Source organism: Globicephala melas, chromosome 2 (genome assembly GCF_963455315.2).
Source record: "Globicephala melas chromosome 2, mGloMel1.2, whole genome shotgun sequence".
Classification (NCBI taxonomy): domain Eukaryota; kingdom Metazoa; phylum Chordata; class Mammalia; order Artiodactyla; family Delphinidae; genus Globicephala; species Globicephala melas.
This window is the reverse complement of record NC_083315.2, coordinates 137,250,220-137,270,201: the sequence shown is the minus strand read 5'-3', so window position 1 is coordinate 137,270,201 and position 19,982 is coordinate 137,250,220. Positions and strand designations below refer to the sequence as shown.

At 38.0% G+C, this 19,982-nt stretch overlaps 1 protein-coding gene across 2 annotated transcripts in view; it reads right to left on the bottom strand.

Moving 5' to 3' along the window:
- MNAT1 (MNAT1 component of CDK activating kinase) overlaps positions 1–19,982 on the bottom strand; it is a 215,379-nt gene that overhangs the window by 2,827 nt on the left and 192,570 nt on the right. The gene's annotated exons all lie outside the window — the stretch shown is intronic.

Genomic DNA, 19,982 nt, shown 5'->3' with positions numbered 1-19,982 from the left:
TTACATCCAAAACTGAGCCTGGGTTCAAAAGAATGTCCCAATTAGTAAATACAGAAGAGTCTTTTGAGTCAATCTCAAAAGGCTGTAACAGACACTATTATTCTTCAATTACACACATGTTACTTAGCAATTAAAACTTTCTACCTTGATAAAGGTACACAAACAGCCCTAAAAAATGGGATAATCCTGGCCAAAGAGGGACAACTTCTTAGCATGACTACCAGCACTGTCAGAAAACAAGTATGTCCAGCTTTGCTTTAATGCCTAGTTTAAGAAACCACATTGTTTCTTCAGGCCTCAGGAAGTAAAGGAGCTTCATCCACCTAAGAATTACAGGTATAGCAAATGAATAAATCAGGTACCAGAACATTTTAATAACTTGGAAACTTTTCTATTCATTCATTCAGACTTCCTGTGTGTCAAAGTCTTGATGCATGAGCAACTTATTATTTCTAACATAATAACAAGTCTGTTTTTCATTTGTATCCATGTTTAATAAGCTTGTGTGATTAAAAAATATATGGCAATACAAGAGGCCAAATAGAAAAAGTGGTCAAAGTAAGACACAGCATAAGCTCCTGCAATTGGCTATAATTTATTCACACTGCCACAAATCAAGGTGTTAATTCTTTGCTTCTCTGCCAAGGGTGAAAGGGGAAAGTGAAAGGAGAAAGGAAATGAATATTTATTGAGCAACAATCTCCAAACTTTTTTGATAGTATATTTATAGCAGTAAAAATATTTGAGCGTGCAGCTCTAAAACTTGTATACTTGTTCATAAATTATATATTTATATATTATATACTATTATATAGTATATACACATAATATATTAATATAGTAAGTATATTATAAAATATATATAATATATAATTTGAAACATTTAAAGGATGAAACTAAAATGTTTAAATAAAAGTTCTAATATTTTCTCCCTACACCCCATCTTACATATCCTGGTGGGATGCATCTCACTTTGGAGACTACTGTTATTAAACAGTTGTTGTCAAACTCTTAATAAAACCTTGGGTATCACAGGATTTAAATAGGGATTCACCAAACCTAATACATGGCCATAAAGGTATCTGCTTATTACCTCCCAGGATAAAATAAAATGTCCACTGTTAAGACTATGATGCATGAGAAATGAGGTAAGTGTTAAATCACCTCAGAAAGTCTAAAAATTAACCTGGAACAGCATAAAATCAATTTCTCTTCATTGAGAATTCAGTAACTGTCACACAAATAAGTGAGTAATATTTTTACAGGTATCTTGAAAATGAAAATGTTCCATTCCTGACACAAGTTTCCAGCTAAGTTTTATCCACACCCCAGATAGCGTTGTATCACCCTTTTCTCTTTCCTCAGACCCTCAAAAGCACAGTCTTAGCTCCAATGGCTCTTTACTCATGGCAAAATTCAAGTACCACAGTAGAATGCATCAACCTTACAAAGCCAACTATCATAAATGAGAACTGGTTTTCATAACTGAATACAAACCACTGTGCAACTAGCTGTTTTAATTCATCACATTTTGGTATAACTTGCTTCTGGGAAAGTTGAGTCATACCATCTCTGGCTTGGCAATTCAAGCATAAACTTGTAGTGTACATACAACTTTTTATATGTTATCCTGAGAAACCTGAAACAGCTGCACTGCTGGCAGGAAAACACAGGACCACCAGTAAAATATCCAAAACAGTTGCATCTTTTAATTTATGACTGTGCACTGTTTCCATAAAGAGTACATAAAACAGTTCAACTTTTTATAGGTAAAATGTAATAAACAGTCATACTTATTGATGTCATAAATGTGTTTTTAAAAGTTTATTTAAAATGATTCATTAGTGTTTGAAAACAGTATTTCTTGAATACAGTCACAATCTAGAGCAATGAGCAAATATTTTAAAATTTGAGTTATTAATGCTAATTTGTAGATTCTCACTGCCAACATCAAGTCCATTAAAATTTCTTTGCATAGCATTGAAAAAAATGCATTTCCCTTCTAGCAATCACTTACATTAAACATATTTGTAAGTATGATTCTTTAAAGACCTGCTTATTTACATTACTGTTTTTGATCTCTAGGGCTGCACAAAACAGTTATTATTACATATTTCAACCTATTTTCACCATGGCAATCTACATTAATTTCAATTTTAAAAAATAAAACAGGTCATTCTTGTTATTCAACTGTGGGCTTTTATTTTCTAAGTATCTTAACGTTCTTAAACCCTTTAATTATTGTGGTATACCAAAGTATTTTGAAGGATCTGCAACACTGAAACCACACAATGAGAATTTAGTGTTTTGCCTACTTTTTCACATTAATCCACATCTGTGTTGATTTAATTCTTTCATGACCATTACAAGTACATCACTGAATAGGATTCCTGGGGTTTCTGGCAGAGGTCAGTATCATTTCATGTACACCTTTATACAACAGAATAAGGAAGAAGTCTTAGCCAAATTTATTTCCAAAAGTCAAGCTCAGTTGGATTTTGGAGCCTGGAGGTAATTGCTCTGACTATTTAGCCAATCCCAGGACAGTATTTCTGTTTTTCATGGGTTTATTTTAAATACCTGTAAATCTTACAAGCAGAAACCAGGAAAGAAAAAAAAGAGGTTTGCTTATTTTGGTACCTATACCTTATTTTTACTGAAAGCAGACTAAACTCAAAGATTTAAAAATCATAGCTTTGATTATTTTCTTAAATAAGGCTAAAAAAAAAAGTATGTTTTCAAAAGCATGTCTAAGATAATTCCTGTACAAAGAGCATCTTATGCCCTAATTTATACTACGTCTAAAGGTGCCTTCCTTTGCCATTACCCATCAAAATCTCTTTCAAGCAGACTTTGGAGAAGGAGGAGGAAAAGGAGGGAATGGATCCTGAGAGGGGAGTAAAGGATTAAGCATAAGAAAACCACACTTGAAAGCCTGTTCCTGAACTTTGATTTCCTACACTGTCATTTTCTTCTGTTACATTTAGCAGCTTTTGCTCCCAAAGAAGGTGGTATAATTTACACTTAGCTTCAGAAAGACTTCATTTTCTCAGTTCTTTAACACAAGAGAGTTCCTCTGAAATTACTCTTTTACTATTTCCCTTCCTTTAAAAGCCCTATATTGACCATATGGCTGAAGTTTTGGACTCAGCTCATTTTAGTGCTATGTAACAATTCTTTGAGTTCTCAGCTAGGGGCAGAGGGCAGGGGTTGTCACTCAGAACCAAGAGGCAGCACTCTTCCCCTCCAGTCATAACCTCCTCATGAAAACCCTTGAAATGCTTTTGGCTCCAGAGAATCAAAGAATCTCAGAATTTAAACTGAAATGAAAATGTGAAGTTCATATTAGTTTCCTCCACCTCAAATTACCAGGCCCTATGGAGAGTTTAAAAATAAAAAAAAGTCCAACTTTTTAACTCCACTGAGTTGTAAAGTTGGACTGGTTCAAACTAAGAAAGGGAATGAACTCTAGAGACTAAGACTTTCTTTTTACAAGGTGGCCCATTTTTTAAAGTCTGCATTTAAAGCCATCATGCGTTGAAAAGACCAGTTCCAAGTAGTTCTGCCTCCCAGCCTGCAAAATTCAAATCTAAGTACCATTAAGAGAGATCAGCTAACACATCTCAGCTGTCAAGACCAAGAGCTCTTGTAAGAAATTCAGCCAAAGCTATAAAAGATTTCCCTTAACAACCTGAAGTCTATCTCAAGATTTAAAAACAATCAGAGCAATGATGTGCTCAGACAATTATCACTAAAATGCAGAAGCATTCTAAAAAACTGAGGTTAGTGCTCAGGTGTCCTAATCCAATCACAATGTCAGAAAAACAGATAAACTGTCTACATAGAGAAATTGATAACCATATATTCTAACATAAATGAGGAAAGCGCTACAAGTCAGAATTACTGTCCATAATTCTGAGGGCAGTTTGGTCATAAAAATACATGGCTTCATGAACTCCAACCAAAAATATAACGAATTCCACAAACAGTCATGATGCTACTTTTCACTTTATTATCTAGCCAGCAACTTGAATAAACTACTTATTAAAGCTGATTTCAGACTTACACTAACATAATTGGTAATCAAATGACCAATTATTCCAGACATTTAGACCATCTGAACAACAAAGCTCAGATTTGGAAATTAAAAGCCACATTGCTCCAAAGTAAGAGATAATTACAGATTGCTCAGATAAGTCTTTCTGAATTATAACTGAAGCAAACTGTACAATTTATTACTATCAAAGAACACACCAGGAATTTTAGGTCAAGACAGCTATTACTGAAAGTTAATGTAACTACATAGTGAAAGGAATACTTTCTTGATTTGAGTGTGAATTACTGAACACACAGACGACATAGCCCATTCTGGTTTGTCTAATGTAATGTTTTACTATGAATTCCATGCTAGTAACAGATGTATGCCGGAAGTTTCATCACATCTTTATAAAGGAAAAATGAGTAATTTTTCCCCAAGTGTGGGACAGGTAAAATGCAAACATTCATATGTATGCAGCTCATTCATTTTTCAAAAAATAAAAAAAAATTACTCAGTGTCTACTATTTGCCAGGTATTGAAGCAACTCTCAGAATAAAACAGACAGAAAAGACTCCATGCTCTCATGGAACTTGTAATTCAGTAGGGAAAAAAAAAAAAAGATGTTAATAAATATCATGAAAGAGAAAGTCAGGGTTCTATGGCTGTGGATAAAAAGGGAAACCAATGTGAACAAGTTTAGAATAGGCCTTCCTAAGGAAATGACAGTTAAGCTTAGATCCAAAGGATGAGGAAACAGCGCATACTGAGAATACAGGGAAAAAAAGGTCACTCCAGCTCAGGATGAGGCTAGTGATACAGGCAGAAAGTATCCAAAAGAAGACCTTATAGGAATGTTAAGAACTGCAAATTTTATTCAAAGGGCAATGGGAAGCAACTAAAAATTTGTCAGGAACCTGGTAATTTAAATAGGCTAGTTTGGCTGCACAGTGGATTAGAGAAGCAGAAGTTGAATATAGAGACTCCATATGAGAATGTTTCTCTATTCCAGGCTTGAGACAATGGTTCCTGGATTAGGGTGGTGGCAGTGGAAATAAAGCACTAGTTCAAGAGATATTTAAGGACCAACTGAATATGGGGGAAGGGGAAGGGAAGGAGGAAGTATTGTCAAGCTCAACTTCCAGCTACCTAGTCAGGTATAACAGAAAAGATGCCCTCACAGAGATAATGGAAAACTGGAGGAGGAGAAGCAAATTGGGGTGGGACAAGAGAAAAGGGAAAGATCATGAATTTAATTTTGGACTTGAGTCTGAAGCGCTTATATAAGAATACATGAGTTGAGATGCAGAATGGTAGCTGGATATATGCACCAAGTGCTAAGAATAAAATTATGGAATGAACATAATTTGGGAGTTATCAGTATTTAGATGGTATCTGAAACCATAAGAGTAGATGCTTAATATTTAGGGAGAGGAGACAGAATGAGAAGAAAGGACTAAGGCAGAGACCTAGAGAACTACAACGTATAATCGTATGACAAAAGAAGCTGTGGTGGTTAATTTTATGCATCAACATAAAATTATATTGAATAAGCCACAGGACACCCAGATATCTAGTTTATCATTACTCTGTGTGTGTATCTGAGTGTCTGTGAGGGTGTTTCTGGAAGAGATTAGCATTTGAATTGATGAACTAAGTAAAGCAGATGGCCTTCCCCAGTGTGGGTGGGTATTATCTAATCTGTTGAGAACCTGAGATTAACAAAAAGGTGGAAGAAAGTTTAATTCACTTTGCCTGACTCTTTAAGCTGGAACACTGATCTTCTCTTGTCCTTGGTGCTCCAGATTGGCATCTAGACTTGGACTAGCATCTACACCGTTGGTTCTGTCTCAGGCCTTTGAAATGCACCACTGGTTTTCCCAGCTCTCCAGCTTATAGATAGCAGATCATGGGACTTTTCAGCCTCCATAACTGTGTGAGCCAATACCTTATAATTTCCTTCCTTCCTTCCTTCCTTGCCTTCCTCCCTCCCTCCCTCCCTCCCTTTCCTTCCTTCCCTCCCTTCCTCCCTTCCCTCCTTTCCTCCATCTCTCCCCTTCCTTCCCTCCCTTCCTCTATTTCTCCTAATGGTTCTGTTTCTCGGGACAATCCTAACACATAAGTTAAGATATTTTAGAGTGAAGGGTGTATTCAGGTATGGTAAATGCTGCCGTCCCCTGCCAATATCTCATACACTCTCTTCCCCTGGACTTGCACAGGAGGTAGATGCAAGGGAGGTATGAGCCACTTGGAAAAGTTAGAACCTGCTACTTGTGCCTCTCCCGTTCTTGTAATTTTAGGGTGGTAATAATAGCAGACAGGGACAGAAAACCTATTAGATTTCTCCATCGAGGGGCTCCAAGGGGCCTATTCCTAGTATTGGGTTGGCCAAAAAGTTCGTTCGGGTTTTCCGTAACATGTTATGGAAAAACCTGAATGAACTTTTTGGCCAACCCAATACTTACAGCAGTAGTGTTTCTTACAGCAAAAGAACAAAAGAAACAACCCAAGTGTCCATTGACAGGAGAATGGACAAATTATTATTACTTATACAGTAGAATATTATACAGCAGTAAAAACAAAGGAGCTACAGCTACATGCATGCATGTATTAACATTAGGGAATCTCACAAACAATGCTGAGAAAACCAAAACTACAAACAAGTTACGGAAAATATGCAGAGCATGGTCCATTTATATAAAGTTCTAAACATGCAAAACTAAATACAGAATGAATATATATGATCAAACTGTAAAGAAAAGCAAGGAAATGATAATCACCATATTCAGGGTGAGTGAATCTCTGATGTTAGGTGGAACCACAGTAGGGGTAAGAGAAATGCACACAGGTAGTTTCAACAGCATTGGTTATGCTCCACCTCATACGTTAATAAGTAGAATTCAAAATACAGGACTTGGAGGAGTAGAGGAGGGAGAAGCAATGAGAATGGAAACAATTTAGTAACTGTTTTATTATTACTCTTTATAAAGTACATACTATATATTTTCTATGTATGAAATATTTCATTAAAAAAAGAGTAGTGCACAAAATATAGTCACAACCACAGCTGCCATTAATCCAGTCAACAATCTGCTTGGAAACATGAACCATTCCTAGCTGACCTTGATTTCACCAAATATTACTACTTATAGCTACTTTGATTCCATTTGTAATAATTCATGTTAATTATAATAATTCATCTTAAAGTATATATAATACTAAAACATGTTACATTCATATTGTTCTTTCTACTGTTTTAGTAGACTCCCTCCTGGTTTCCATACAAAGTCAATAACTAATTTAAGATGAGAAAAGTTAGTAAAATCAGATTTATCAGCAAAGAACCCTTTGAAGATTACACATCTAAACAGCAGGCCTAAGTACTAATCAGTGGTTAAAAAGCTGATCTACTAAAGCAGCAAAAACAAAGTGATGGATGAAATCAGTTAAGTGGTCAATGAAGCCTCAGCCAAAGCCCTGATAATCTGGAATTTTTTCCTACGATAATGCTGCAAATTTCTATCTTTATTAGCATGAAACATACTGAGCTCTCTGGGGCTAGTAATAAGGCTAAGAGCCTAGATGGAGAAACCAAATTCAATTCCTCTCTCCATCCAATGGTAGTTGGGTAAGCACCCTGTTAAGGTTGAAGAAGGAAAACTCTCCCCCTTGGCATGGTCTCCTAGTGACTACAGACTCTAAATTAAATATACACCACCCCAGTCTTCTCCCCTGTACCATTTCCCCCTTTGTCCCTGTACCACATAAATATATAAAGACATAATGGTTTAGTAGAAAGGACAAAGATTTTAGAAACAGATACATTTGGGTTTGAATCCCTCCTTGGACAATTACTAACATTATGATTTAGAAAGTTCTTTTATTTTTCAAACTTCAGGGTTTTTTTTTTTCTGTAAAAGGGAGATAATAATACCTCATACTATTTTTTAGAAGATTAAATAAAAAATATACAAGTAAAGCATATGGCACAGAAGAGACATCTGATAAAGCATAGTGTCCCTGTCCAAACTACATGTTCTCTCTCTCTCTCTTTTAAACATCTTTATCAGAGTATAATTGCTTTACAATGGTGTGTTAGTTTCTGCTTTAAAACAAAGTGAATCAGGTATACATATACATATATCCCCATATCTCCTCCCTCTTGTGTCTCCCTCCCAATCCCACCCCTCTAGGTGGTCACAAAGCACCAAGCTGATCTCCCTGTACATATTCTCTTTGACACTATTAATACAAAGTATGCTTTCATAAGGAATAGGCTTTTCATAGCCCAAATTTCCAAAGTCCTTTACCTTTTACTAATTAGTATGTACTTCTCCTTTCCAACTCTGTGACCTTCATCTACTCCCACATCTATTCCAACAATAATGTTGCGCTCTCTCTTCCCCCTTTCATTATACCCCAATTATGAAGATCCGAGTGAAGGTTTCATTTTTGGTTTTTTTAATTAGACAAATTAGAGTACTGCTTGTTAATCTTTTATCACAGGGTAACAGAGTATCCCATTACCTACATGTTAAAAGTGGGAAAAATTTACATACATACATATACAACATATATAATACATTTATATATTCACAAACATATATGTGCAGATCTATACTTCATAACTCCTATGCACACCCTAGCATATTTTATTTCAAAAGTTAAATTGCGGGCTTCGCTGGTGGCGCAGTGGTTGAGAGTCCGCCTGCCGATGCAGGGGACATGGGTTCATGCCCCAGTCCGGGAAGATCCCACATGCCGCGGAGCAGCTAGGCCCGTGAGCCATGGCCGCTGAGCCTGTGCGTCCGGAGCCTGTGCTCCGTAACGGGAGAGGCCACAACAGTGAGAGGCCCGCGTACGGCAAAAAAAAAAAAAAAAAGTTAAATTGCTACATTATTTCCACTCTCACTACCTTATCTTCCTCTTATTCTTCATATTCTGTGTTTTAACTCCCACTCCTATGAACTGACCCTTTCTCTGTCCTTGTCCTCCTCAACATCTTCCACTCTCTCTACATCTGGAGACAGCCTCCAGCTGTGAAATGCTCTTAGCCTATGGCTTCCATAAAAATGCCTATAATTTGGACCATACTCCTAACTGCTTTGACACATGATTCCCCAAATTTCTCTTCTTCCACCTGCTTCCTAATTTACTAGTTTTCTTTTCGGCTTACTTCCTCTTCTCCAATTCTTGACTCCATCTCTGAAATGGATTCATTCACCACCACCTTCATTCACTACCTCTGTTCTACTAAACCCTATAACGCTATCCTTTGCCCTTTTACCCTTCTTTCTGTTTGGGTGGCCCTCTGTGCTTGACTGTCTCACTTGCACTATAAATTTAATATTTTCATAACTGAACTCATCTTCCTTTACAAACCTACCCCTCTGTGTCTCTTATTTCTCTTAATAATTTCAATGTACTCTTAAGGTCATTTTGGAATCCTCTTTCCCCTGCATACCAATGAGAAATCTACATCACAGTATCTCTCTACAAACATCTATTTACCTCTCACATCATCTTCATTGCCAATATTATTACCTTATTTCAGCTCCTTATTACCTCTTTCTGGACTACTGCTAATAGTCTCTTAACTGAGCTCCCTATTTCCAGTATGGTCTCTCCATTCCAACCTATTCATGGTTACCAAATTACTCTTCCTAGGGCAAAGCTCTGCATCGCTCTCACACAAACAGACGTTCATAGGCTCCCTGCTGTGTGTAGAATGAAGTCAAAATTCCTTAGCCTACCACTCAAGGACTACTGCACTTGATTCCAACCTACCTTTCCAAACACATTTCCCATTAATCATCTCCACATACCCTGAACTTAAGTCAAAGTCAACCATGAGGTTTTCAGTTATTCCCTATGAAAGCCTCATCACTACTCACTCCATACCTTTGTTTAGGCTGTTTCATTATCTTGGAATGACCTCATCATTGCCTGTCTTCCAAAGCCATGGTTCAAATGTCAACCCCTCAATTCTGAACAGAAACATGAGAAGCTTCCCTATGCAACACAAAAATGTTATATGTACTGTAACAATAAAATAAAATAAAATAAAATAACTAAGTTTAAAAGCAAGAAAACTCTCAAGTGCCAGAAATTATAGAGGAACGCAAAGTCAGAGCATGAGCGGAGGCCGAAGTTCAGGGAAGTGATGGGTACCAGTGATTCGACACCCATATAGGGACAGAAGACAGGCTGCAGCCCTGTCAGAGGTGGGAAGCTGGAACTAGGCTTGGCTCCCTGCATATAACCTGGAGCTACAAAATGCTGTCCATCCCATTTGTAAAACAACTTGTAGGAAAATTTTGTTCACTGGCCTGGGACAGTCACAAGAAAGTCTAGGGGCATTGGTAAAAAGAAAACATAAGAAATCATAATACCCAAGCCTACTCCCCCACCAGGAAATTAAGAATAGCAATTGTTCCAGATTCAGTGAAGCCAATAGGACCTTGGCAGAAGCAAACATGAATCTGTACATCAGCATGCCTTCACAATCCAAGGCTCATGGGAAAGCAACTCCCACTAAAAAGGGTTCATAGTTAAAAAAAGAAGAAGAAGAAGAAATGAACCTCACTTATAAAATGAGTCAGAAGACACAAACAACCAATGGCGGGACTAACACTCAGACCCATAGATAAGAGACTCTGAAAGAAACATTAAAAGAAGTATATTTCATGTCAAAAGAGATGAACAAAGAAATAGATGCCACAAGGCAAGAAAAATACAGAAAGACCAGACATTTTCTTTAAAAAAAATCCAACAGCAATATTTGGAACAAAAACATCAATGGACAGGTTAAGCAGATGATTATCCACAGACAGCGAGAAAATGAGTAAATTGGAAGACACGTGTGGAAAACACAAAGAATTTAGCAGGGCTTAAACAGATGGAAAATGTGAAAGAAGCACTAAAGGAGATACTGCAGCAAGGTGGAAATTAAATCCCAATGGGAAGAACAGGATACAAGGAGCAAAGATGAGCCAAAAACACTATCACCACCACCACAAAATGGTATCGAAAGAAGGGGAAGTCTAAGGTTAAAACATTCTAAAGCCTTTGTTTTGTTCAAAAGGAAGAAAGATGTTACCTTTAGACTCTGAAAAATAACATTTGTTAATTCCAGGTGGCAGAATTATATCTCTTTATTAGATTATTCTCTGTACTTCTCTATGTTTAAAATATTTAACAACATTTTTAGATGCCACTTCCTCTGGATTGCCCAGGTAGAATTATTTCTTCCTCCTCTGACTTTGCATGTACTTTACCTCTCTGGTAAGTATCATGGCTGTTTATAACTGTTATATATTCCCTGTTAGATAAGTTTCTTGATAGCAAGATAAATATCTACTCACTAAACAGCCATTGCTTAAAAAAAAATCCTAATTTTTAAGTAGAGGGTATAGAATTTTTTAAACTAAATCAACTCTTGTTAAGTTAAGGATCTAAAGAATGGCCATGAAAATAGATGTCAAGTAAAAAATACAGGGGCTCCCCTGGTGGCGCAGTGGTTGAGAGTCCGCCTGCCGATGCAGGGGACACAGGTTTGTGCCCCGGTCTGGGGAGATCCCACATGCCGGGGAGCGGCTGGGTCCGTGAGCCATGGCCGCTGAGCCTGCGCGTCCAGAGCCTGTGCTCCGCTACGGGAGAGGCCACAACAGCGAGAGGGCCGTGTACCACACACACACACACAAAAAAATATATATATATATGTGTATATATATATATATATACAGGACATGAAACGAGTTATCACCACAAATTATGAGCTATGGAGGAAGATGGCAGGGGACTGAATGGAAGACAGGCTGTGTACATCAGTCACTGAGGAAGACAGGAAGATTTCCTGGAAATTAGAAGATGTCTACAATAGTGAAAGATGGGCATAATGTATAAATATGTAGAGTGTAAAATGACATTATTTAAAATAAAAATATTCATATTTTCGTAAATAGGTATATTTGAAAATTGTTTTGAGATTTTATCATGCTGTCTCATAAGCTGAACTCTCAATGTGTTAACCGATTTTATACTCAAAGATATATACTATAATGGAGTATAGCTATAAATGCAAAGAAAAACCAGAAATTCAAACAGAAGTAGACACACCCAGAGCTAGATATTTTGTAAGGTATTTATTTTTCCATTCAAAGCACCTTCTCAAAAGCTCTATTTCATACACTGGAATCTGAATCATGTCGATAACTTAGATAAATCTCTAAAGCAAACAATAACAAGCAGAGACAAAGTCAAGTGGATAAAATAACTGATGTTTTTCCTTAATTATGGAAAATTCTATTTTCCAGAAAGTAAAAACAGGTTCATAAAATATCTACTCAAGGGACCAGTGACTATAAGCAGTAAAATCTGAAAAAGCTCCAAGAGTTCTGGTTTAATGCATAACAATTTCAAGTTTTTAAGAAGCATTTTTAATACTTAAGCCCACAGAAAACTTGTACTCCCTTCCAAAAGCAAAACCACAGCATCACTTTGGGAAAAAAAAAAAATCTATGCCCATTATCATAAGTAATGTGCTAATGCAATCAATTTTTACCAAAAATGAAGTTTTTCTGGAATAGAATGCCTTAATAGACTAATCAGTCAGTGGGTTAAATACCATTTGGACCAAAAACTTCATGTGTAAAGAAAATATTTTCCTCTTATTTAAAAAATTATAGCCTTATTTTCAGTATTCTGATTTGTTTCCAGACTACATTTTTTAGCAATGCGTTATGCCTTTGCACATGCTGGTATATTTTAAATAAAAACACATTTTAATCAGTTACATATGACATTTTGAAAATAAGTTTTTAGAGTTTAATTTTACAGAACCTGCTTTAATACACTGTAAAACTTCTTCATAGTTAAACACCTAGATTTCTTATTTCATTACTTTAAAAGATTAAAGAAAGAAAAAAGCCCTATTGTTATCTTGAATTCTACCTTTTGGGAGAAAAATTATTTTTATCTGTCATTCCAAAGTTCATAAAACAAGCCAGATAATATGCTTATCTCTAGGATCATGCTTTGAGGTGGACCTGCCTCAATGAGTCAGCAAAAGTAAAAAAGAAGCAAAATATAGGGATTTCCCTGAAGGTCCAGTGGTTAGGACTCCACGCTTCCACTGCAGGGAGCATGGGTTCTATCCCTGGTCAGGGAACTAAGATCCCACATGTCATGCAGCACTGCCAAAAAAAAGCAAAATACAAACTAAGATTATTCATGACTTTTTGTTCCTAATTGGGCCTCCATTTGTAAAAACTAATGTTTTATGGAACTAAAGATAGGATAATTTTATTTGAAATGATATAAAATAAATACCAAAGGGATCCAACCCCATCCTTTAAAGATACACTTAAAATAAATCCTACATGTGGTTACTGAAAATAAATTCTAAATGTTTTGTAAAATACATGAGAGGAATAGTGGGTAAAGAAAGCATAGACAGTACAGTAAGGGAAGCAACACAGAATCCTAAAACTGGAAGGGAACATTAGAAATCATCTTATCTCACTGCTCATTAATAAATAAAGCTCACCAACCATGCCAAGACACAGCCCTGCCCACCAGCACGTGGGCACTAGCTGCAGGACTTCCCAGGGCCCTGCAGACATGCACCTGAGGACCTGGCTAGCAAAGCCCTAGTACCCCCAAGGCACCACAGCCAGCTGTGCGAGGACATGGCCACACCCACCAGCAACTGGCAGCCTCCACACAAAGAAGGGCCTGGCAGCCAACCAGGCAGGAGGCAGAAGTGCACCCACAGTGTCTACCAGTGCACCCACAGTAGTCAACCCCTCCTTAACAGAAGAACCTGCACACCCTGCATATGGGGGAAGCCCTAAAGCATATAGCTCCGGTAACCAGAGAGTAGTGTGCTGCTGAGCCTCCCAGGACATCACCTACAAAAGACCACTCCTCCAAGATCAGGAAACATAACCAACCTACCTAATACATAGAAATAAAAACAGAGAATTAGACAAAATGAGACAACAGAAGAATATGTTCCAAAAGAAGGAACAAGATAAAACCTCAGAAGGGCTTCCCTGGTGGTGCAGTGGTTGAGAGTCTGCCTGCCGATGCAGGGGACACGGGTTTGTGCCCTGGTCTGGGAAGATCCCACATGCCGCGGAGCGGCTGGGCCCGTGAGCCATGGCTGCTGAGCCTGCGCGTCCGGAGCCTGTGCTCCGCAACGGGAGAGGCCACAACAGTGAGAAGCCCACGTACCGCAAAAAAAAACACCTCACAAGAACTATGTATGCAGAGTGGAGGAAAGTGATCTACCCAATAAAGAGTTCCACGTAACGATCATAAAGGTGCTCAATAAACTGAGGAAAAAAATGGATGAAAACAGTGAGAAGTCTAACAAAGAACTAGAAAATATAAAGAAGGATCAAACAGAGCTGAAGAATATAGTAACTAAAATAAAAAAACACACTAGAAGGAATCAACAGCAGATTATATAATAAAAAGGAATGGATCAGTGAACTGGAAGAATGAGTAGTAGAAATCACACATGCAGAACAGAAAAAAGAATAAATAACGGGGACACTTTAAGAGAAAACTAGGACTACATCAAGCATACTAATACTGGCACTATATATAGGAGTCCAAGAAGGAGAAGAGAAAGGAGCAGAGAATTTATAGTAGAAATAATAGCTGAAACTTTCCAACCCTGGGAAAGGAAACAGACATCCAAGTCCAGGAAGCACAGAGAGTCCCAAACAAGTTTAAACCAAAGGGGTCCAAGACACACTGTAATTAAAATGGCAAAAGATAAAGATCAAGAGAGAATATTAAAGCAGCAGCAGAAAAGGAACTATTTACGTACAAGGGACCTACCATAAGACTACCAGCTGACGTTTCAGCCAAAACTTATATATATATAAAATATATTTTGCCACTCCCACTCAGAGGGAGTGGCAAAATATATTCTAAGTGATAAAAGGGAAAGAGTCTACAATCAGCAATACTCTAATTGGCAAGGCTATATTCAGATTTTAAGGAAAAATAGAGTTTTATAGACACCAAAAAAGCAAAAGAGCTCAGCGTGTAAACTAGCTTTATAAGAAATGTTAAAGGGATTCTTCTAAGAAGAAAAAACACAATTAGAAATATAAAAATTACAAAAGGAGCACACTGAGATCAAGATGTTGGAGTAGGAGGACATGGAACTCACCACCCCTCATGAAGAGATCTCCATGTGAAGCAATTCACGCTGAAAACTAACTGAAGACTAGCAGAAAGACCCTTGTACAACCAAAGCTGTAAGAAAGATGGACACAGAATCAGGAAGGAAGGGAAGAGAAGCAATCAGGTTGGGACCTGTGCCCCTACAGGGAGACACAGAGGGCTGAGCCATATATTGAGTGCTTCAGCCCTAGGGTCCAACACTGGAAAGATGAGTCCACTTAGCTGGGTAGAAATATAGTGGGACTAACAGGAGGGCTGTAAGAAACATACACTCTAGGCAGGAAAAGCGTGAATACGTGCTTACTCTTGAAACAAGGCAGAGAAAACAAACTGAAACTGCATTGGACTCTGGTCCATTTCCCACAACCAGCCTGGCATGAGTCCCAACCTGAGCCAAGTGCCCGCTCAGGCTCTGCTTGCTTCACAACACAACTCCATATCAGGGCGAGGGCTGCCTCAGCCTGGGGCCAGGGAGGCATCTGAACAGGGTGGGGGTTAGGCCATTACTGGGCTTATAAAAAGGAAGTGAATCAAAAGTGGTTTTGGGCTCTGCCTCCAGCAGGGACTGCCACAGCTGCACCCAGACGCATGCTAAGTGCTGATACCTATACTGAGTGTCCACACTGCCCTACCTACTCTGCAATGTAGCTCCACACTAGGGCAAGGGCTGTAGGAACCAAGGGGAGCGCTCAGTTGTGCGGGACACAAAGGCAGCTTGGACCCAGGACAGCAACTGAATGGGGCAAGGGCAGTCATAACTGATGCTTATTGAGGCAGCACATCACAAGCGGTCACAGGCTCTGACTGTGGCCAGGACCACCACAGCCCGCATCCAGACCCACACTGAGCTCCTGTACTGGCCCCTCTTGTTCCAGTACCGCTCACCCTGTGGGGCAAGGGTGCCAGTGCTGGGATGGGGAGAGCACACACTTAGAGGAAATGGAGCCAGCTCAGACCCAATCCTTAGAGCTTCTGCTCCAGCAATTTGGGAACTGACCCTGCCCCCCAACAGGGTGGTGTGAGCAGAGGGGAAGCCCCAACTCACACTTGGCTCTACTCTAGCCCCTCCATTTCCAGCCCCACCTCCTACCCTAGGGAAAGACATGATTTGTGCTCACGTCAGATCCAGCTCTCCTACCAAAGTCACTGGGTACATACAGACTATATAGGGATGCTTCCATACAAGGACACCCCTTCAACAATACAACAGGTAACTGTTTCACCTAATTTCAGAGACAGAGAAAGTTAAGCAAAATGAGAAAGCAGAGGAATTTTTTTCAATTGAAAGAATAAGAGAAAACCTCTGAAAATTACTAAAAAAAGCTCTCATCAGTAAAAGCAAATAAACAGTAAAGGTAGTAGATCACGATGTATAAAGCTAGTAGGAAGGTTAAATGATAAGGCAGTAAAATCACCGATATCCACAATAAGTAGCTAAGGGATATACAAAACAAACAGATGTAAAATATGATGTCAAAAATATTAAAGGCGGGGGAGTAAAAATACAGGGTTGTTAGGATGTGTTGGAACTTAAAAGATCATCAACTTAAAATAATCATTCATATATGTGTGTGTGTGTGTGTGTAACAATACTTATATGAGACAAAATAGACTTTAGTACAAAGACTATAACAAGAGACAAAGAATGACATTACATAGTGATAAAGGGATAGATCCAACCAGAATATATAACAGTTGTAAATATTAGGTGTTACAAATATTAGGTGTTCCAAAATAAGAACACCTAAATACATAAAGCAAATATTAACAAACATAAAGGGAGAAATTGATGGTAACACAATAATAGTAGAGGACTTCAACACCCCACTAACATCAATGGACAGATCATCCAGACAGAAAATTGATAAGGAAACACTGGCCTTAAATGACACATTATACAAGAAGGACTTTATATTGAATGGAATGTAACATTCCATTCAAAAGTAGAATACATATTCTTTTCAAGTGCACATGAAATATTCTCCAGGATAGATCACATGATGGCCATAAAACAAGTCTCACTACACTTAAGAAGACTTAAATTATATAATGCATCTTTCCCAACCACAACAGTATGATACTAGAAATCAACTACAAGAAAAAGACTGCAAAAAGAAAGATGTAGAGGCTAAACAATATGCTAAACAACCAGTGTGTCACTGAAGAAAATAAAGAGAAAAATTTTAAATACCAGAAGACAAAAGAAAATGGAAACACAACAATCCAAAACCTATGGAATGCAGCAAAAGCAGTTCTAAGAAGGAAATTTATAGCAATATAAGCCTACCTCAGGAAACAAGAAAAATCTCAAACAATCTAACCTTACAACTAAAGAAACTAGAAAAAGAACAAACAAAATCCAAAGATAGTAGAAGGAAAGAAATAATGAAGATCAGACTGGAGATAAATAAAATAGAGACTAAGAAAGCAATAGAAAAGATCAATGAAACTACGAGCTGGTTCTCTGAAAAGATAAACAAAACTGAAAACACAAAACACCCCAAATAGCCAAAACAATCTTGAGAAAGAAGAACAAAGCTGGACATATCACATTCCCTGATTTTGAACTATACTACAAAGCTACTATCATCAAAAAAAAAAGAAAAAAAAGTATGGTGCTGGTACAAAAACAGACACATAAGTGAATGGAACAGAATAGAAAGTCCACAAATGAACCCACACTTATATGGACAATTAATCTATGACAAAGGAGGCAAGAATATACAATGGGGAAAAGACAGCCTCTTCAATAAATAGCATTGGGGAAACTAGACAGCTACATGCAAAATAATCAAACTGGACTACATTCTCACACCATATTCAAAAATAAGCTCAAAAGAGATTAAAGTCTCAAATGTAAGACCTGAAACCATAAAACTCCTAGAAGAAAACATTTTTTGGGGGTTATGTCTCCTCAGGAAAGGGAAATAAAAGCAAAAATAAACAAATGGGACTACACCAAACTAAAAAGTTTTTGCACAGAGAAGGAAACTACCAACAAAACGAAAAAGCTGTCTACTGAATGGGAGAAGATATTTGTAAACAATAAATCCAATAAGGGGTTAATATCTAAAATATACAAATAAGTCATATAACTCAACATCAAAAAAACAAACATCCCCATTAAAAAATGGGCAGAGGACTTGAATAGACATTTTTCCAAGGAAGACATACAGATGGCTAACAGCCACACAAAAAGTACTTCAGCATCACTAATTATCAAGGAAATGCAAATCAAAACCACAATGAGATATCACCTCACATCACTCAGAAAGGTTATTATCAAAAAGACAACAAATATCAAGTGTTGGCGAGAACGTGGCGAAAAAGGAACCCTCTTGCACTGTTGGTGGGAATGTAAATTGGTGCAGCCACTATGGAAAACAGTATGGAGGTTCCTCAAAAAAATTAAAACTAGAACTATCATATAATCCAGCAATTCCACTCCTGGGTATTTATCCAAGGAAAATAAAAACACTAATTTGAAAAGATATCTGCACCCCTATGTTCACTGCATAGGAACAATATGCAATTGCATATTTACAGCAACCAAGATAATGGAAGCAACCTAAGTGCCTATCAATAGATTAATGGATTAAAAAGATGTGGGGGGTGTGTGTGTGTGGAATCATAAAAAAAAAGAAAGAAATCTTGCCATTTGCGACAATATGAATGGGCCTAGAGGGTAATATGCTAAGTGAAATAAGTCAGGCAGAGAAAGAAAGAAAGAAAGATTTCACATATATGTAGAATCTAAAAAAACAAAACAAATGAACTAACAAAACAGAACAGAAACAGACAACAGAGTCCTATATACAGAGAACAAACAGGTGGCTGCCAGAGGGGAGAGGGGTGAGGGGATGAGGAAATAGGTGAGGGAGATTAAAAAGTACACATTTCCAGTTAAAAAATAAACAAGTCACGGGTAAGAAATGTTCAATGTAGAGAATATAGTCAATAATAATGTAATATCTTTGCATGGTCATAGATGATAACAAGACTTATTGTGGTGATCATTTTGTAATGTATAGAAATATCAAATCACTATGTTGTACACCAGGAACATAATGTTGTAGGTCAATTACACTTCAATTAAAAAAAAAAACCCTGGTGGCGTAATGGTTAAGAATCTGCCTGCCAATGCAGGGGACACGGGTTCAAGCCCTGGTCAGGGAAGATCCCACATGCCACGGAGCAACTAAGCCCACGTGCCACAACTACTGAGCCTGCGCTCTACAGCCCACAAGCCACAACTGCTGAGCCCCCGTGCCTAGAGCCCATGCTCTGCAACAAAGAGAAGCCACCGCAATGAGAAGCACGTGCACCGCAACAAAGAGGAGCCCCCGCTCACCGCAACTAGGGAAAGCCCACGCACAGCAACAAAGACCAAATACAGCCAAAAATAAATAAATAAATTTATATTTAAAAAATCACAAAGTTAAGGTAAAAGAAATTAAGGGGCTTCCCTGATGGCGCAGTGGTTGAGAGTTCACCTGCCGATGCAGGGGATACGGGTTCGTGCCCCGGTCCGGGAAGATCCCACATGCCGTGGAGCGGCTGGGCCCGTGAGCCATGGCCGCTGAGCCTGCGCGTCCGGAGCCTGTGCTCCGCAACGGGAGAGGCCACAACAGTAAAAGGCCTGCGTACCGCAAAAAAAATTAAAAAAAGAAATTAAAATAACAATGATGCTTTTTATATGCTTGTAGCATTCAGTCCACTAAAGTTATTAAAGCTTAAAATTTTG